This window comes from Bos grunniens, chromosome 19, assembly GCF_055505025.1.
Source record: "Bos grunniens cultivar Pamir isolate PY7600 chromosome 19, Bosgru_T2T1.0, whole genome shotgun sequence".
Classification (NCBI taxonomy): domain Eukaryota; kingdom Metazoa; phylum Chordata; class Mammalia; order Artiodactyla; family Bovidae; genus Bos; species Bos grunniens.
Genome location: NC_141183.1, coordinates 28,755,412 through 28,770,129, shown reverse-complemented (window position 1 = coordinate 28,770,129; position 14,718 = coordinate 28,755,412). Strand labels below are relative to the sequence as shown.

The window sequence follows — 14,718 nt, the reverse complement described above, 5'->3', positions numbered from 1 at the left end:
CCTAATTGTGAGACGGCGGCGTTTAAAGAAACGCTTTTCTGGCCGTCTGCCACACCGCAAACTGCTTGGTATAATTTTATTATTAAGGAGAGAGAAAAAGAGGGAGGGGGTGGAGAGAGAGAGAGAGAAAGGGAGCGAGAGAAGGAAATTGCTTAGTCCGAGTCAGCTGGTGGAGTATTCTCAACGTGAACGCGGCCCGGCTTTCCAGTTGGCAAGCTGACTTCGTTAATTGCGCATTCAGTCTCTACTTAGGGTAATTGAAACGAAGCGGGGCCCGGGTCTGACAATTAGGGTCTGCGACTAGGCCATTAACCCTTCCGCCCCCGCCCCCGGCTCCCACGCACCCCTGGGGGCGGCGGGCTAGCGCCCCAGCGTCGGCAGGGTTAACGCGGCGCGGGCGCCGGCCGGGCGGGGGATGGGGCGAGGATGGGGGGCGTGCGGGGGCGCTTGCGGCCTCGCCGGCCCCCCCGCAACAGATGTTTCAGGCGTGTAAGACAAAGACAGAGCTCCTGCCGCTGCCGGAGAAAATCCGCAGGACTCCCTCAGGGGCAGGTAAAATTTCACCTTCTATGTGTGTTCCCCCGCCCGCCCCCGCCCGATTTCCCGGCCTCTGCGCCAATCCGGAAAGCGCCACCAAAGACGCCGCGCCGCCGTCTCCGCCGCCCAACCCGCTGACCCCAGCAAGGTCGCGGCGACCTCGGGCTCCGCCAGCCGCGCGCCGGCCCCTCCTGGGGCGCCCCCGGCCGCAGTCCCGCGATCGCAGGCGCCGGGAGCGAGGAAGGGGCGCTTTTCTCGCCACGAGGCGGAGGTGGCGGAGACACCGCGCGCCTCCCTCCGGCCTGCGCTGGGACCCCGGGGGCTGCGCCCCTCCGGCCCCCATCATTCATCTCCCTGATTCCCGCTGTAGCCGCCCTCGGAAGTCAGCCGAGTGAAGCAGCTGTTCCTTGCACACTCCACTTGACCAAAGATGATGATAAATGAGGCCCGGGCTGCGTCGGGAACGCGGCGGCGGCGGCCGCGAGGGGCGTGCAGGGCGGGGCGTACAGCCTGTACCCCCTCCCAGCGCCCCGGGAAGGGCGAGGACGCTAAGGACAGAGGCCGACGGCCGCAATCAAAGGCCCGCACTCCCCTCTCGGCGCTCCGCGCCGCCTCGATGCGGGCGGAGAGAAGCCAGGCAAAGGAGCGCCCCCAACACCGGGGCCTACGCGAAGACCCCCTCCTCGAGGCGGCACGGCCCTCCCTCCGCATCCCGGGCCCGAGTGCCTTGGTCCCCACCGTGCCCTCGCCCGCGCCTCAAACCTATTAACGCTCGTAAATAATGAATAATGGAGCGAAGCTTCCCTCCGCCGCCAGCTGCGCCCGGTCCCGGGAAGGGGGCCCCCGGCCGGGCGCGGGGGCCCGGGCGCACGGTCCCGCACACGTGCAGCCGCGGCACGCAGGCGGGCACCCCGCCCGCCGAGGAGGGGGAATCCCGCTCTGCCCTCCCCAACGCCACCTCCCCTGGAGTCCTCTGGCACCGAACGAGGCGAGAGCGCGCGCGAGCTTCCCAGCCGGAGAGGGTTATTTTTAACCTGCCCCCCTTTCCTTCCCAGCCTCTCGGGTTTGCGCGCCCGTCCGCCTCCCCCCGCCCCCCCCCCCAAGCAGCCGAGGACGCAGGCTCCTCACCTCGCTCAGCGCCTCCGGACTCCGAGCGCCTCCCCCGGCCCGCGGCCCCCGCCCCTGCACGGGCATCGCGCGGCTAAATCTCAGCCTGGAAAGGACCGATTAGGAGCCGCGTGCCTTTCTGCGAAATATTGGAACCGGCTGGGCTGGGGGCGGGGATCCCGGCGCGCTCGTCCCCTCGCCTCCCTCCGCGCTCGCTCAGCTCTCCCTCTGCAGACGCGGGGCGGCCAAGTCAGGGCGCCGAGACCCCCTCTGGATTTCGTCCTTCTCTCCTCAACGCCCACCCTTCTTCAATCATCCACGAAGCTGGAGCTTCTAACACGCGGACCCTCCGGCAGCTGCGGCGCCAAGTGGGGCGCTGCCTCCCCCATCTCCAGCCTCCTCCCTAAGCCGCTCCAAACACACACACCATTTACACAGCAGCGGCCTTGCACACCGGCGACTTCAAGGCGGACCGCCAGGCCCGGCCTGGGGCGCGGGGGGCGGGGGGGGGGCGCTCCTCCCCCAGCCTGCCCCCTCCTCCAGGCCCCTTCCCCAGCAGGCCCAGCAGCCCCAGCAGCCCAGACCCCCGCCCCCTCCTTCAGAGGCCTGGGGCGCAGGAAGTCCACGTCCACTCCCATTACCCTGCTCGCCAAAAGGCCACCCACCCAAACCCCAGCCTGTCCTTCGCTCCAGAGAGGGGGCAGCTAAGGATAGGGCTGGACCCAGAACCCCCTGGGGGCCTCGGCTGGATCAGTCACTTGACATTTTCCAGACTGCTCAGGCATCGACCCCCTGACCACCTCCCTTCTGAAGCGGGGTAGGGGGGAGCGGGGGGTGCCGAGAGAAACCGGCTGCAGAGCCTCCAGGGGTGGGGGGTAGACTGGAGGTCTGGCCTGCTGGGAAGAGGGAAAAGGGCCTTCCCGCCCGGAGTGCTGGCCCAGTAGCAGCAAAGAACAGGGCATATTTGGGAACTGGGGCCAAATTTCTCTCCCAGGACTAGCTGAATGGAGTGGGCGGGGCGGTGGGGAGCAAACAGGCGCAGCTCCCACCCCAGGGTAGCAGCCTCTGGCCAAAATTACTGCAGAGGTAAGAAGCCTGGCCGGTTGGAGCTGGGGTGGAATACAGATGTGAGAACAGCTGGTCTGCTGACACCCTTGGCCATCTGGGAGGCCCAGCCTGGCCTGGACAGGAGGAGGTTTGAGGACAGAGCAGGGATCCCCTGGGCACACACACAGCCTGGCAGGGCAAAGGGGGGTTGTCACCGGGCTTCTCTCCTCAACCAGCCTGGATACAGAGCCTGGGGCCTCCCCCAGGTCTTGAAAATTCTCAGTAACCCTCAGACCACGGAAGCAGGTGTAACAGCAGGACAGCGTGTCCGTCCCCTCCTAGGGCCTTGGCAGATCATACCGTTGACCCTCAAGCTGCCATCTGGAAGGTGATGTAACCTCTCATTTCACAGATGGGGAAACTGAGCCCTGGAGTTGGGGAAGGGGGTGGGGACAGGGCTCCTAGCTCCTCCCACCCAAGCTTGTAGGAGTCCTCCCTTTCTAGGGCCAAGGATGACAGGGAGGCCCTGGTTCGCTCCTTTGGAAATTTCAGAAAACTGTTTTTCTTGGGAGAAAAAAAGGGCAGGGGCCTGGTGTGGTGAAGAGCTGGAGAGAAATCACACTGTGCACCAACTACCCGCCCAATCTCCTCCTCCCCCCAAGCCCCTCCCAACCCCTTCAGACTCAGCCACCCTGGTGATGAGGGTCTTACTGAGGGTCCCAGGAGGAACCTCATGTGCGGCCCAGATGTGAATGTCACAAGCTCTTCACACGTGTGTGGCTGGTTAGGACAAACCACAACTTCACATAGGGCCTGGCAGTTTTGCGTCGCCCAAACAGGCAGCTCCTATTTTGATATGAGAGGGAGTCTCCATCTCAAGGCTGGATTCTGGGTTGGGGGGACTCTGCCAGATGAACAGCTGGGGCCACCCTGTGCTCCGGGCTCCCCTGCTGCCCCTCTGCTGGGAAGGGAGCTTCCATTTCCGGGCAAGGCTTGGATGGATGCTCTGCTGCCCCCTCTGCCCCCCATTCCTTGCTCTCCCCAAAACCAGGTGGATCCTGGGCAGCCCCCCTAAACACGTCGCCTGGTGACCAGAAGCACTGGCTTTTGGGGAAAGCAAACCACCAGCTCAAACCTAGAGGCAGCCTGGGACCGCTCTCCTCAGGACGGAAAATATTTGCCTTTGGTTTTCGGCTGCTGCTTTGTCCTGGCTGACTTTCCTCTCCTCCATGCAGCCGTGAGACGTGGAGGTGCTGGGGGGCGCAACCGAGGGGAGGGCAGCTGTCTGACTCCAGCGTCCAGCTGTTCTGAACAGCACTCTGTTTCTCTCCCAGGACGGACAGGATACTTTCTGCCCATTCTCTGTGCTTGTAGCTGAAAGCATGTTTCTTTCTCCCCAGGCCCGGCCCTCTCGGGCCTCCCCTCCAACTAAACCAGATCTCCTGGCCCACCCCAGATTCCGGTCACTAGGTGTCTGGGAAGCGCCTCTCTCAGTTGTTCGCAGTGAACTCAGCCCGACCCCAGGAAGCCTGTTCTGGAAAGCTGCGGGAGAATCTTTGCTGGCCAGCTCTGTGCTGACCACAGGGAGAGGGCAGTCTTCTATCGAGACGGGGGCTCCAGAGATGTCAGAGTCACATCGGCCAGTTGTGGGGGCTCGCTGGTGGCTCTGGAATACTGGGAGTTGTCACCTGGCCCAACTTGGTCCCCATCCTGTAAAGACCTGGGCTCTGATGCCACACAGCTCTGCACACCATGCTGGGTGACCTTGGGCCGCTCACTTCACCTCTCTGAGCCTCACGCTCCCCAACTGAAGCCTGCTCGTACCCCGACACGCCGACGCGGGTCCGTGAGACTGGCAGAGATGCCGTGCTTGGTGCCTGGTGGAGGAAGCACAAGCAGCAGCGGTTTCCAGCGCTGCCCATGGGGCGAGAGCCAGACCCTGCACTGCCTCTGCCTCCCAGGGAGCTAAGGGTGAAACAGAGCAGGTCCTCAGGAAGGGGCCGGGGCCGGGGGCTGGGACCCAGGGTTAAGGTCTGTGCTCAGACGTGTCCCGACCCCCATGGCAGATGAGCTGTCCTCCCGGCTGGACTGCTGCTGTTGTGTGTGAGCTGGGTGGAGGGCAGAGTCTGGGTTTCTGTGACTCTTAACGAGCTCCCAGGTGAGGCTGCCTGCTGGCCTGGGGGCTGCAGAGGGCAGCAAGCTCTCAGCCCCCGGAGGAGGCTGGGCTCAGCGAGGGGCTCTGAGTCCTGTCCTGTCCAAGGAGGGCTGCCCAGGACCTGGCGTTAGCCTGTGGCTCCGTGTTCCTGAGCCGTCTGTCTCAGAGCCGGGGTCCTGCAGCTCTGCTCCCCCACCCCCCAAACTCTGCACCCAGCCCTGCTTCCTGGTGGCACTGAAGGGCAGCTCATGCTGCTGAACCCATGGTCACTTCAAGTCTAGGCCTCCTGGGCCTCAGTGGCCCTGTCAGGACAGTGGCAAACTGGGCTAAACTCATCCCCCCTTTCCATTGATGGTTCCAAACCCTCTCCCCTTCCCTGACCCCTTCCGAGGGGCAACAGATCCAGACCCCAGCACTGACCCCAAGAGCTGCAGACCTGGGGTGGGTACAGGGCTCACCCAGACCCATCCTCACCACCTCACGTGCCCGGCGCTGCCCTAGTAAGCACTTTCACAACAAACTTCATCTTCATGCCAGTCCCGCGGGTGGGTCCCATGACCACCCTTGTTTCACAGATGACAGCGCTGAGCCCAGAGACCTGACGCCCGAGGCCACACCCTGGAGGAGGGGCCGGGGGCGGACCTGGGTTCTCTCAGGCTGGCTCGGCCCCTAGGCGTGCCAGACCACGGAGGATTCCTCTGGGGAAACCACTCGTTTTGGCCCCTCCAGTGCTGGTGTGGATGTGATGCCTGTCTCTCCCCGGCCGGCAGCGGGCCCCGGTCAAGTTACGGAGGTGGGGGTAAGCCGGTGCAGTCGCTGAGAGAGCTCTTTGGTGAATAGGAACCAGCTGTGCCTCTGCCCTGGCCCAGCCAGGCCCATAGTGGTCTGCATCGCATGAACTGCAGTATGCAGAAACCAAAGCCCGGAGATCCTATATGTGTCCCCGTGAGGGGCTGAGGAACACACATGTGCGGAGGTCTGTACCATGGATATGGGCTTCGTGTGTGGATGGGGTGCAGCCTCTAGGTTGGTGAGCAAACCACAGTGTAGACAGTGTGCAGAGAGGCCCCACCTGTATAAAAGAGGAGGGGTACTTGATTTTTCATTTTTTACCATGAGCCTGTGATACCCACTTAGGATTTTAAGCTTACACTGTGGATAAATACCTACCCTCCAGGCTGGCTCTGAAGATGGCTGGAGAGTGCACCCCGTGCCGGGCTCCCATCTGGCCCGGCGGTTTTCCAGTTGCCAGGCTACAGCAGGCCGTGGCCATCAGCAGGAGGGACAAGCCCAGCTGCCAAGAGGAGCAGCCTCACTCAGTCCTGCAACAGGCAGCACGGCGATCATGCGTCATCTTACAGATGAGAAAACTGAGGCCTGAACGCCTACAGAGGCCAGGACCTCGCTTCTGGGTGCACCGCCTTGGGGGCAGCTGCCACGGCCAGGGCCCTTGACGAACGGGGCCTGGGGCTCACAGGGACGGCTCCCGGTCTGTGGGACACTGAACTTCTCACTCCATTTCTACCAGCACTCTGCTCCCCTCCAACTGCCAAAACAAAGGCAACACTCGTGATAAGGGCAGAGGCGTCTCTGGCTCCCAGGGGCTGTGAGGGTGCGGCTGACCGTCTGGGAATGCTGGGCTGAGTCCCAGCTGGGCCGCCCGCGCACCCTGGGCCTGGGCCTCAGTACCTCAGCTGTGAGCAGGCGCGGGGGTCAGTCCCTGGAGGGCAGCGTGTCTAGGGACAGTGCCTGGCAGAGCAGGGCCCAATAAGCAAGTTGTTATTTCTAAGAGGAAAACATTTGTATAATTTTTTATAATAGAGGGCAAGTTCAGGAAAATCCTTGACCAGTCCTAGTGCTGGCTGAGGAGGGGGGTCAGGAAGCTGGGAGCTGTCTAGGGTGACAGGAACCAGGCTCTGGCCTCAGGAGCAGCTGGTGCCTGCCTGGGTGGGCGGCCATGCTGTCTCGGCAGGCAGTGGCCAGAGTGAGACCTGGCTGTCTGAGTTCTCAAGCTGGCACTTTGGGTAAAAGAGACTTGGCTGGCTGGCTGGAGGCCTCTGCAGGCCCGGGCCCGTGGAAAGAGGACTCAGAAAGGCCCTTCTGTCCTCCTGGCTCTGGGCTGCTCTTTTCCAGACCAGAGCCTCCTGTGTCTTTGGAAAGAGCATCGAGTACCCAAGGGCTGCTACTGACTCGCCATGTGACCTCGGGTGAGCCCCCGCCCCCACCTCTCTGGGCCTCCATGTCCTCACCCAGGAGACTGGGCCCACCTCACGGGGTTGAGCAAGAGCCAATGAGAACATGGACAGGAAAGTGCTTTGTCATCGTCACCCTCGTAGCTGCTTCTCACACGATGCTTACGTGTGCAGAGCCCTGCTCTAAGAAGCAGTCTACATATTTTAACTCCTCTTACCAATGATGCGACAGAGGCTCAGAGAGATTAGGGCACTTGTCCAGAGTTGCACAGCTTGTGAGGACCAGAAGCACCATGATAGCAAAGTGCTGTGAGGCCTGATTTTATTATAGTTCAAGGATGTGGGTCGGGTCAAGGATAGCCAAGCTGCACACTTCCTGAGGCAGCTTTGGCCAGTCCAGGAGGGCGGGCGGGGCAGAAGGGCCCTAATCACACCTGAGCAGGAACTCAGGCTCAGAGGAGGCTTCCCGGAGGCCTCCCTGGGTCCGCGTGGCAGGAGGCCTTGGGGGCTGTGGTGAGGGTCTAGAAGTGTCAGGCAGGAGCACCGACTCAGCAGCAGGTTCCAAACACTGATGGGGAGAAGCAGGGACAGCCTCGGGGTACCCCAGAGCCCACGCTTCCAACCCACCAGGCGACACCGCCTTCAGCGCATCCACCAGCTCACCCCCAGTGGCTGCAGGGTCAACACCCTGGTGTGACAGATTGCACATCTGAGGCCCAGCAAGGGCAGGGGTTCACACAGCGTGGGGGCTCAGAACTGCTCCCCCCGCCTCCCACCTCTGGCCTCCTTCCTCATGCCTATAGGCCTGCACCAGCCTCGTCCCCGTCCCTGCCCCACTGCAGGGACTGTCTGACACCGAGGGAGTGGTGGTCTCCCTCCGGTCAAGACCTCCTTGGCACTGCTATCTCAGTATGGATGGACGAAGCTTCCAGCACAGCGAGGACAGGCCCCTGGAGACGTGGAAGGGCCTGAGATTCCCATGGGAAAGGGCTGGCTCCAGCAGACGCCCCTGCAAGCCGGCTTTGATGGTGGATAAGCCCCAGCTGGCTCCTCAGGCAAACTTGATCCTAGTGAACTGGACAGGCCCACAGGTCCACACGACACCCCCACAGCCCCAGAGCTCCCAGCAGTTCCCTCCACCTGCAAAGCCAGCGTGAGGAAGGTTTTGTCCTCCAAACACCCTGTATTTAAAGATCACCGTGTGTTCCCTCTCACAGGTGCAAAAGGAAAGCTAATTAGGCCTTTGATGGACGTGAGCAAGCCAGGGGTCATGGGCCTTGTGTTTGCCAAATGACTGAGTGAATGAATGGATGGATGGATGGGTGGGTGGACAGACAGGCAGTGGGTGGAATTGCAACCCCAAGCAATGCCATTGCTCATTAGCCTGAGCGAGATAAGACTTCCTCAAGGCTTTAAAGAACATGGCAGGCAGGGACTTCCTTGGTGGTCCAGTGGTTAGGAATTCACCTGCCAGTGCAGGGGACACGGGTTGTATCCCTCATCCAGGAAGATCCCACATGCCACAACTAAGACCGGGTGCAGTCAAAGAAGAAAAAGAAGAACATGGTGGGCAATTTCCAGGGTGCCAGGGACCCCCTGCAACCACCCCTGTCATGACACCTGAGCCCAGAAATGGAGGGGCACGGGGAGGGTGCTGGACCCCAGCTGCACCTCGCTGTGTGGGTCATCCCGGGGCCTCCAGAGCTCATCGAGAAGCCCCCTTTCCTGGGCCCTATCCCTGCGCTTGGGGCTCCCAGCATCACCCTGACCCATAAGTGTGCCCAGGGTCCCTGGGGACCTCTTGCTGGGGACCCGGAGGGCAGGTGAGGAGGAGGGCTATACATGCCTGCTGAGCCCGCCCAGCAGCTCTGCAGAGCTGGGGACAGCAGAATGCTTGTCATCCACGGGGACACGGGGACAGTTTAAGGTGAAATTTAAGCCCATTAGTGCCTGGCTAATGACATCAGCAGCGATAGTGAGAATGAAGATGGCAGGGTGTGCGAGCACCATAAATTGTGGGGCCGGCGCCCGCCTCTGTCCTTGGGCCTGAGTCCCGCCCCCCACCCCCAGCCCCCGCGCCCCTGCCGGCCCCCCCAACCCCCGCCCCGGCCCAGCCCCCAGGGTCAGCGTGTGGCCGGGGCCTTAGCCAGAGCGTGAGAAAAGCTGGGCTAGGGAGCTGAGCGTGCAGGCAGCATCTCCCTAATCTCCCTCCTTTGATAACTTCTGTCTTTCCGTGCATACGCAAGAACCCAGCTCAGCCGCCGGCATCTCTTCCCGGGCTGAGCCGTCGCCCTGCAGCTAATGCCTGACAGCTCTGTTTATGTCTCCCCATAATTCTCCAGTTTTATGTTTTTTTTTCGGGGCCATTAAGCTCCCAGCCACAAGCTCCTTCCCCTGCCCCCGCCTGCCTTTGTCCTTGAGGCCTGGCCGCCCCACCGCCCTGTGGGAGAAGGGCTGCCCTCCCCCAGCAGGTGGACAGGGGGCCGAGTGCTCACTCTGGACATCCCCATCCCAGTCCCGTGGCTTCTCATCACAGGGCTCGTCCCGCTCGTCCCCAGGGACACAGGACACCAGGGTGCCAGGGAGCCTGATGAGACCCACTCTCCCTCAGACTCTGGCTTCCTTTCCTGGGTGGTCTCTGCTCTTACCCCAGCCTTGGCCACTCCTGAGGGCAAAGCCCCCTGCCTTGACCCCCCTCTGCAGCTCCAGATCCCCAGATTCAGCGCACCCATGTCACCCTAAGGCCACCTCTGTACACACCTCGTCCTCTGCCCCCATCTCCCCATGGTCCATCTCTGAGGAGGCCCCTCAGCGTCCTCAGGGCCCCCCTCCTGTCCCCACAACCACAGCCCAGGTCTGGCCACGGGTCAGACTGGGTTCCCAGATCCCAGCCTCCCCACCACGTGGCCTCTCACAAGCTTGGCCCCAGGCACTCCCTTGCTCTACAGCCTTCACTGGCTCCCCATTACTTAGTCCCTGTCCTCAGCATGCTGCTCCCACTGCCCTGCCTCCTGCACTGAGACCAGGGGAGGCTGCCCCTCGCCAGGCCCCCACTTCCACAGGCCAAACCCAGGGCGGAAGGACTTCCTCAGCAGGAAGCACCTTTCCCTTGCACTCTGGGTGCTCACAATGCCCTCATGTGGCCCCTGTGGGTCATAGAGTCCCTGGTTGCCCCGCATGGACGCCTGGCTCCCTGAGTGCCCAGGGCAGGCAGCTGCCACTCAAGAGCCAGCTTCCCCCACCGCTGTGGGGGCAGTGCCCCAGGGCCCACACAAGGCCAGGTCTCCTGAAAGAGGCCAACTCGGGATGCCAGAAAGCAGAGCCTTCCAGACCCCCTTCTCTTGCCCTCCAGGAGTGACGGAGAGGAAGAGGTGGCTCCCCAGCTCCCTGCCTGATGCCCTGTCTGCCTCCTGAGTTAGAGCCACTCCTCCTCGGCCCTCCACTTTCCTTTCAGCTGAATTGCCTTTGCAACCAGAGGCCTCCTGCCCAACCTGCCCCTTCCCTGCACCTGTGGGCAGCTGAGGCGCCGCCCCTCCCCATGTGGGTGCTATGGGACGTTTGAGCCTGCATCCCGAGGCAGGGGAGTCGCATCCCCAGGGCGTGGGTGCCGGTGTTGCAGCCTATCCTCCTCTTCACAGGTACTCGGCTTGGTTTCAGTCGATTCTGACCTTGTTCTGCATCCCCTGGGGTGTCTGGCCACAGCTTGGCAGGTCCCCCCACCCCACCCACCTCCCACCAAGACTTCCTGCCCTTGGCAGGTTCCACGGCCATGCGGGCAGCCCCCGGCCCACCTCTCCCTCACACACAGCCCTGGAGCACGGCGCGGGGTGCTGGCCCAGGCCATCCTATGCTCTACTCCCTACAATCCTGTTGTTAAGAGCAGGGCAAGCTTCGTAATTTGAGGGACCCAGCGCAAGATGAAAAATCTGGTTCCAGCTCAAAAAGCAACAGAGCCACACAAGAGCAAGTGCAGGGTGTTCTGAACGCAAGCCCACAAAGCCAGAGCCACAAAGCCAGCCCGAGGAGGTGAGCTGGCCAGCCGCCTCTCCCGCAGCAAGAAGACCAGGGTCTGACCCGCTGGTCACGCCTGTAAGGATGGCTCCTATCGACTGCACACTTGCTTTGTGTTGAGAGCAATGAACATGTTAAGTCAACAGACCACCAGACTCCATGGCTCACGGGGGTTCAGGGAGGTGTGATCTGCCCAGGACCCCTCTCCAAAGGCACAATGAACTCTGCTCTGAGGAGGAGGCTCCCAACTGAACCTGTGCTGATGAACCACTAAGACCCCCCCATGTCAGCTCTGAGTGGAGCCCAAGAAACCACCGTAACCCTCCCTACATGCAGAGATGTGGAAGTGAAGGCTCCAAGAGGGGTCCAACTCCTGCAAGGTCACACAGCATGCACAACCCCAGATCGCAGCCTCAGCAGCCCTGTTTCCAAAGACCCAGGCAGACACTCATGGACTGGTGCATAAGGAACCAAGCGGGACGTGAAAGCTAGGGGGGTACACACACAGATGCCGCACCAGAGGCCCGGGCAGTGACGTCTGTTCTTCTCTCTACACTCACTCTTGGTTATTTTCTGTATTTTCTCCAGCGAGCTGAGATTTTTGAAATGATCAACAGCTCACAGTTTTTGGAATGAACGAGGAACAGAGATTTGTGGAACAGAGTCCTGTTAATGGAGATACTGTGGATACAGAGTGGGGTTTACTTGCTTCCTAAGGCGCAAAGCTTTAGGGCCCCTGGTGTCTGGGTCTCCTTCCCTTCGTCACTGAGGGTTTAGAGGGCTCATGAAAGCTTGGGGGGCCTGGGCTGCCCCTGGGATGACCCCGCCTGGTTCTCTGGGGACGCCTGAGTGCTCAGGAAGCCGTAGGCCCTGAGGAGGGTGCTCACGGCAGGTCTTGGCATCCCCTTGGCCGGTCAGGAAGCAGGACTGGTATCCACTGGACTACTGTCCTGCTGGATCCCTACTCCAGATCTTGCTAGTCCCAACCTTTCCCTGAGGGATCCCCCACATTCCTGAGGCCCCCTCAAACATGCACTACCCTGCCCTCCTGTTCATAGCCCAGTGGATCCTAGCCGCCCCGATACCCACAAGACCAGGCTCCCCTCCAGCCCCTAGGCACCCTTTCTGGCCTCATCATCTGGTGCTGGACGCTGCCTCCAGGCCTCTGAAGCCCCCTCCTCAGCCCAGAGCAGGGGCCGCGCCCAGTTCCCTGCCAAGCGGTGGCTGCACAGCAGGATCAGGACCACACCAAAGCAGGTCACCCCCACCACCCCACCTGGCCCAGAGTGGTGCCCAGGGATCCACTTGGGCCCTGCCTGCCCCTGGGAGCCGGGGCTGGACCGGGGTCCCTCCCACCCATGTGGATGCCAGGCCTCCTGCAGACAGCTCTGGGCCGCCTCCTGCCCTGGGAGCCCCTGGGTCTCAGGCTGAGAAGAGCTGACAGCTCCTTAATAAAAGCTGCCACAGACGCGCCTGAGTGACATCGCGGCGGCCGGCGAGAGGCAGCCCACATCAAAGCCCCATTTTTCTTCTTCCTGTGCGGCACTGAGACGGTTTCATAGAGAGCCCCACGTGCATCTGCGACAAAGACACTTCTTCTCACAACTGGCCATGGCCCCAGCCTCCCCAGATGCCCCGCCGGCGCCTGGCATGCTTCCCTGAGAGTGCGGGTTTCAGGGAGCACCCTGTGCTGAGGTCACCCAGACATGGGCCCAGGGGCGGCCAGTCAAAGGAACAGGCACACTGTGTTTCTTAAAACAAAAACTGACACCAGCCGACCCTGAAGGGCTCGGACCCAGAGGTCCAAGGATCTCAGCGAAGCCTTGCTCTGGCCTCAGACAGCTGGACGGTGGGCTGGTTGGGGACTAGCAGAACACAGTGGCCCCACCAAGCGAGTCACCTACCCGCGCTGCAGACCCGGCCTGGGAGCCAGACCCCGCTCCCTACCACCACCCCCGGCTCACTACTTGGCCCCTACTGCAGTGTCTGTTGTTATGGCTGGGGTGGCTCCAGGTGAGGGTCCCAGATAGGCCGGGGCCTAACCATCTGTGTTCTCAGCTTCAAGCTGGGCAAAGAATCACCCTCTCTTGGCCCCTTTAAGAAATACCATCTGGAGAGGTGACCCTGTGAACCATGACCCCAGACCTTTGTCCCATGCACCCAGAGTCGGGGAGTGCATGGGACCCCGACCTCCTGGCCAGCCACAGTCTCCCCAAGTGTCAGGTGGGCTCGGGTGCTCCCCACATGTGCATTGGTGCAGGAGAGTTCCGGGCTCTAAGACACATGACCTCCCTGCCACCCCCGAGCGCGCAGTCACTGGAAGGCCTATGCATCACCGTAGGTGGTGGTGGGGCTGAACGTGCAGCCCACTTCCAGGCCTTGCTTCTTGGGACTCTGGGGGCACTGACCACATGTGACCTCACTGACCACGTGTGACCTTCACCGTCCAAACCCACGGGAGATGAGACTGCACTGGGGACATCGCTCGATTCTGAGGCCAAGCGGCCCGAGGGTCCAACCCACCCTACAGCCCTTCCTCTCCTGTTCTGAGTCACTCCCTTGGTCTCCTCTCCTGAGTCCAGGGGGCACCTTCTTAACCCCGAGATCACAGCAATCCTACCTCCAGAAACACAGCAACACGAGTGCCACACACCGCCCCCAGACCCTGCGTTCCCAATGCTCCCGGACGTTCCTGGCAGGCTTAGTCGTAGGCTGTAAGCTGCCCGGACTTTCCTGGGGTGCCACACAGCATGCCTGAACACTACGCAGGAGGAAATAACCACGCTGGCTGCATGCAGCCCAGGCGTGTCAGACAACTGGACCCTCGAGACTACATGGACGAAGTGCACAAGCTGACACTGGGATCCCAGGTAGGCCAGGCCTGGGGGGACACGAGGATAGTGATGCCCCCTCCTGATGTGCATGCTGGTCAGACACTGGTGTGTCCAGTCTGTAGCAATTCATTAGCCGGCCACTCAGGATACGTGCCCTTCTCTGCATGGGATCAATAAATAGTTAAAAAATAAAACCAATGAGACCTCAGCCTCTACTCAAGGCCTCCAGAGGTGCCTCACTTTACTCGGAATGAAGTATGGGACCCTCCTCAGCCCGGGGGTCAAGGTCAGCTCACCTCCAAATACTCCCTGCTCTCCTCGGTCAATGGTAGCCTGAATGTCCCACCCCCCCCAACCAAGGAGGCAGGGTGGCCACAGGCCCACCTTAGTCAGTGGAATTGGACTGAAAATGACATGTCACTATAAGAAGCTCCGTGAGCCCAAGTGTCTCCTTCCCTCTGGGCCGTGCAGCCCTCACGAGGCTTCTGTGGTTGTGGGCCCCTTAGTGACCACCGAGAGCCATCCCTCTGCCATCCAGTTGCAACACACAGCTCCAGGGAGTGGAGCCCTGTCTCCAGGGGCTGACCTTCGGGGATGCTTACTATGCGGGAGCCCTCTGGCCCTCACTCATACACCAGGCTTCCCAGGCCCTCTGTGGTCTGGTCCCTGACGAGCTCCGAGAAACGGAACTGCACTGGCCGTGAACCCCACGGGGCCTCTCCTTCAGGCACATTGTGATCGCAGCAGTTCAGACGCAGCCAGGTCCTTCCTGTCCTAGGCCTTCGTGCCTCCCCCCGGCACCCATGTCCCTGGCCTGCCCTGCCTGAGAGGACTG

At 61.8% G+C, this 14,718-nt stretch overlaps 1 protein-coding gene across 8 annotated transcripts in view; it reads right to left on the bottom strand.

The window, feature by feature from the left end:
* The window catches only part of RAI1 (retinoic acid induced 1), a 68,384-nt gene that overhangs the window by 21,836 nt on the left and 31,830 nt on the right, over window positions 1-14,718 (bottom strand). For 2 of the 8 annotated variants that reach the window (XR_015147784.1, XR_015147785.1), the window contains exon 1: window positions 1,666-1,765. The exons of 3 other annotated variants lie outside the window; for them this stretch is intronic. The gene's annotated coding sequence lies outside the window, so the exon portion shown is untranslated. Of the gene's footprint in view, window positions 1-1,299; window positions 1,415-1,665; window positions 1,885-14,718 lie in introns of those variants that run through there. 3 more of the 8 variants (XR_015147788.1, XR_015147787.1, XM_086358430.1) reach the window with 3 other exon arrangements.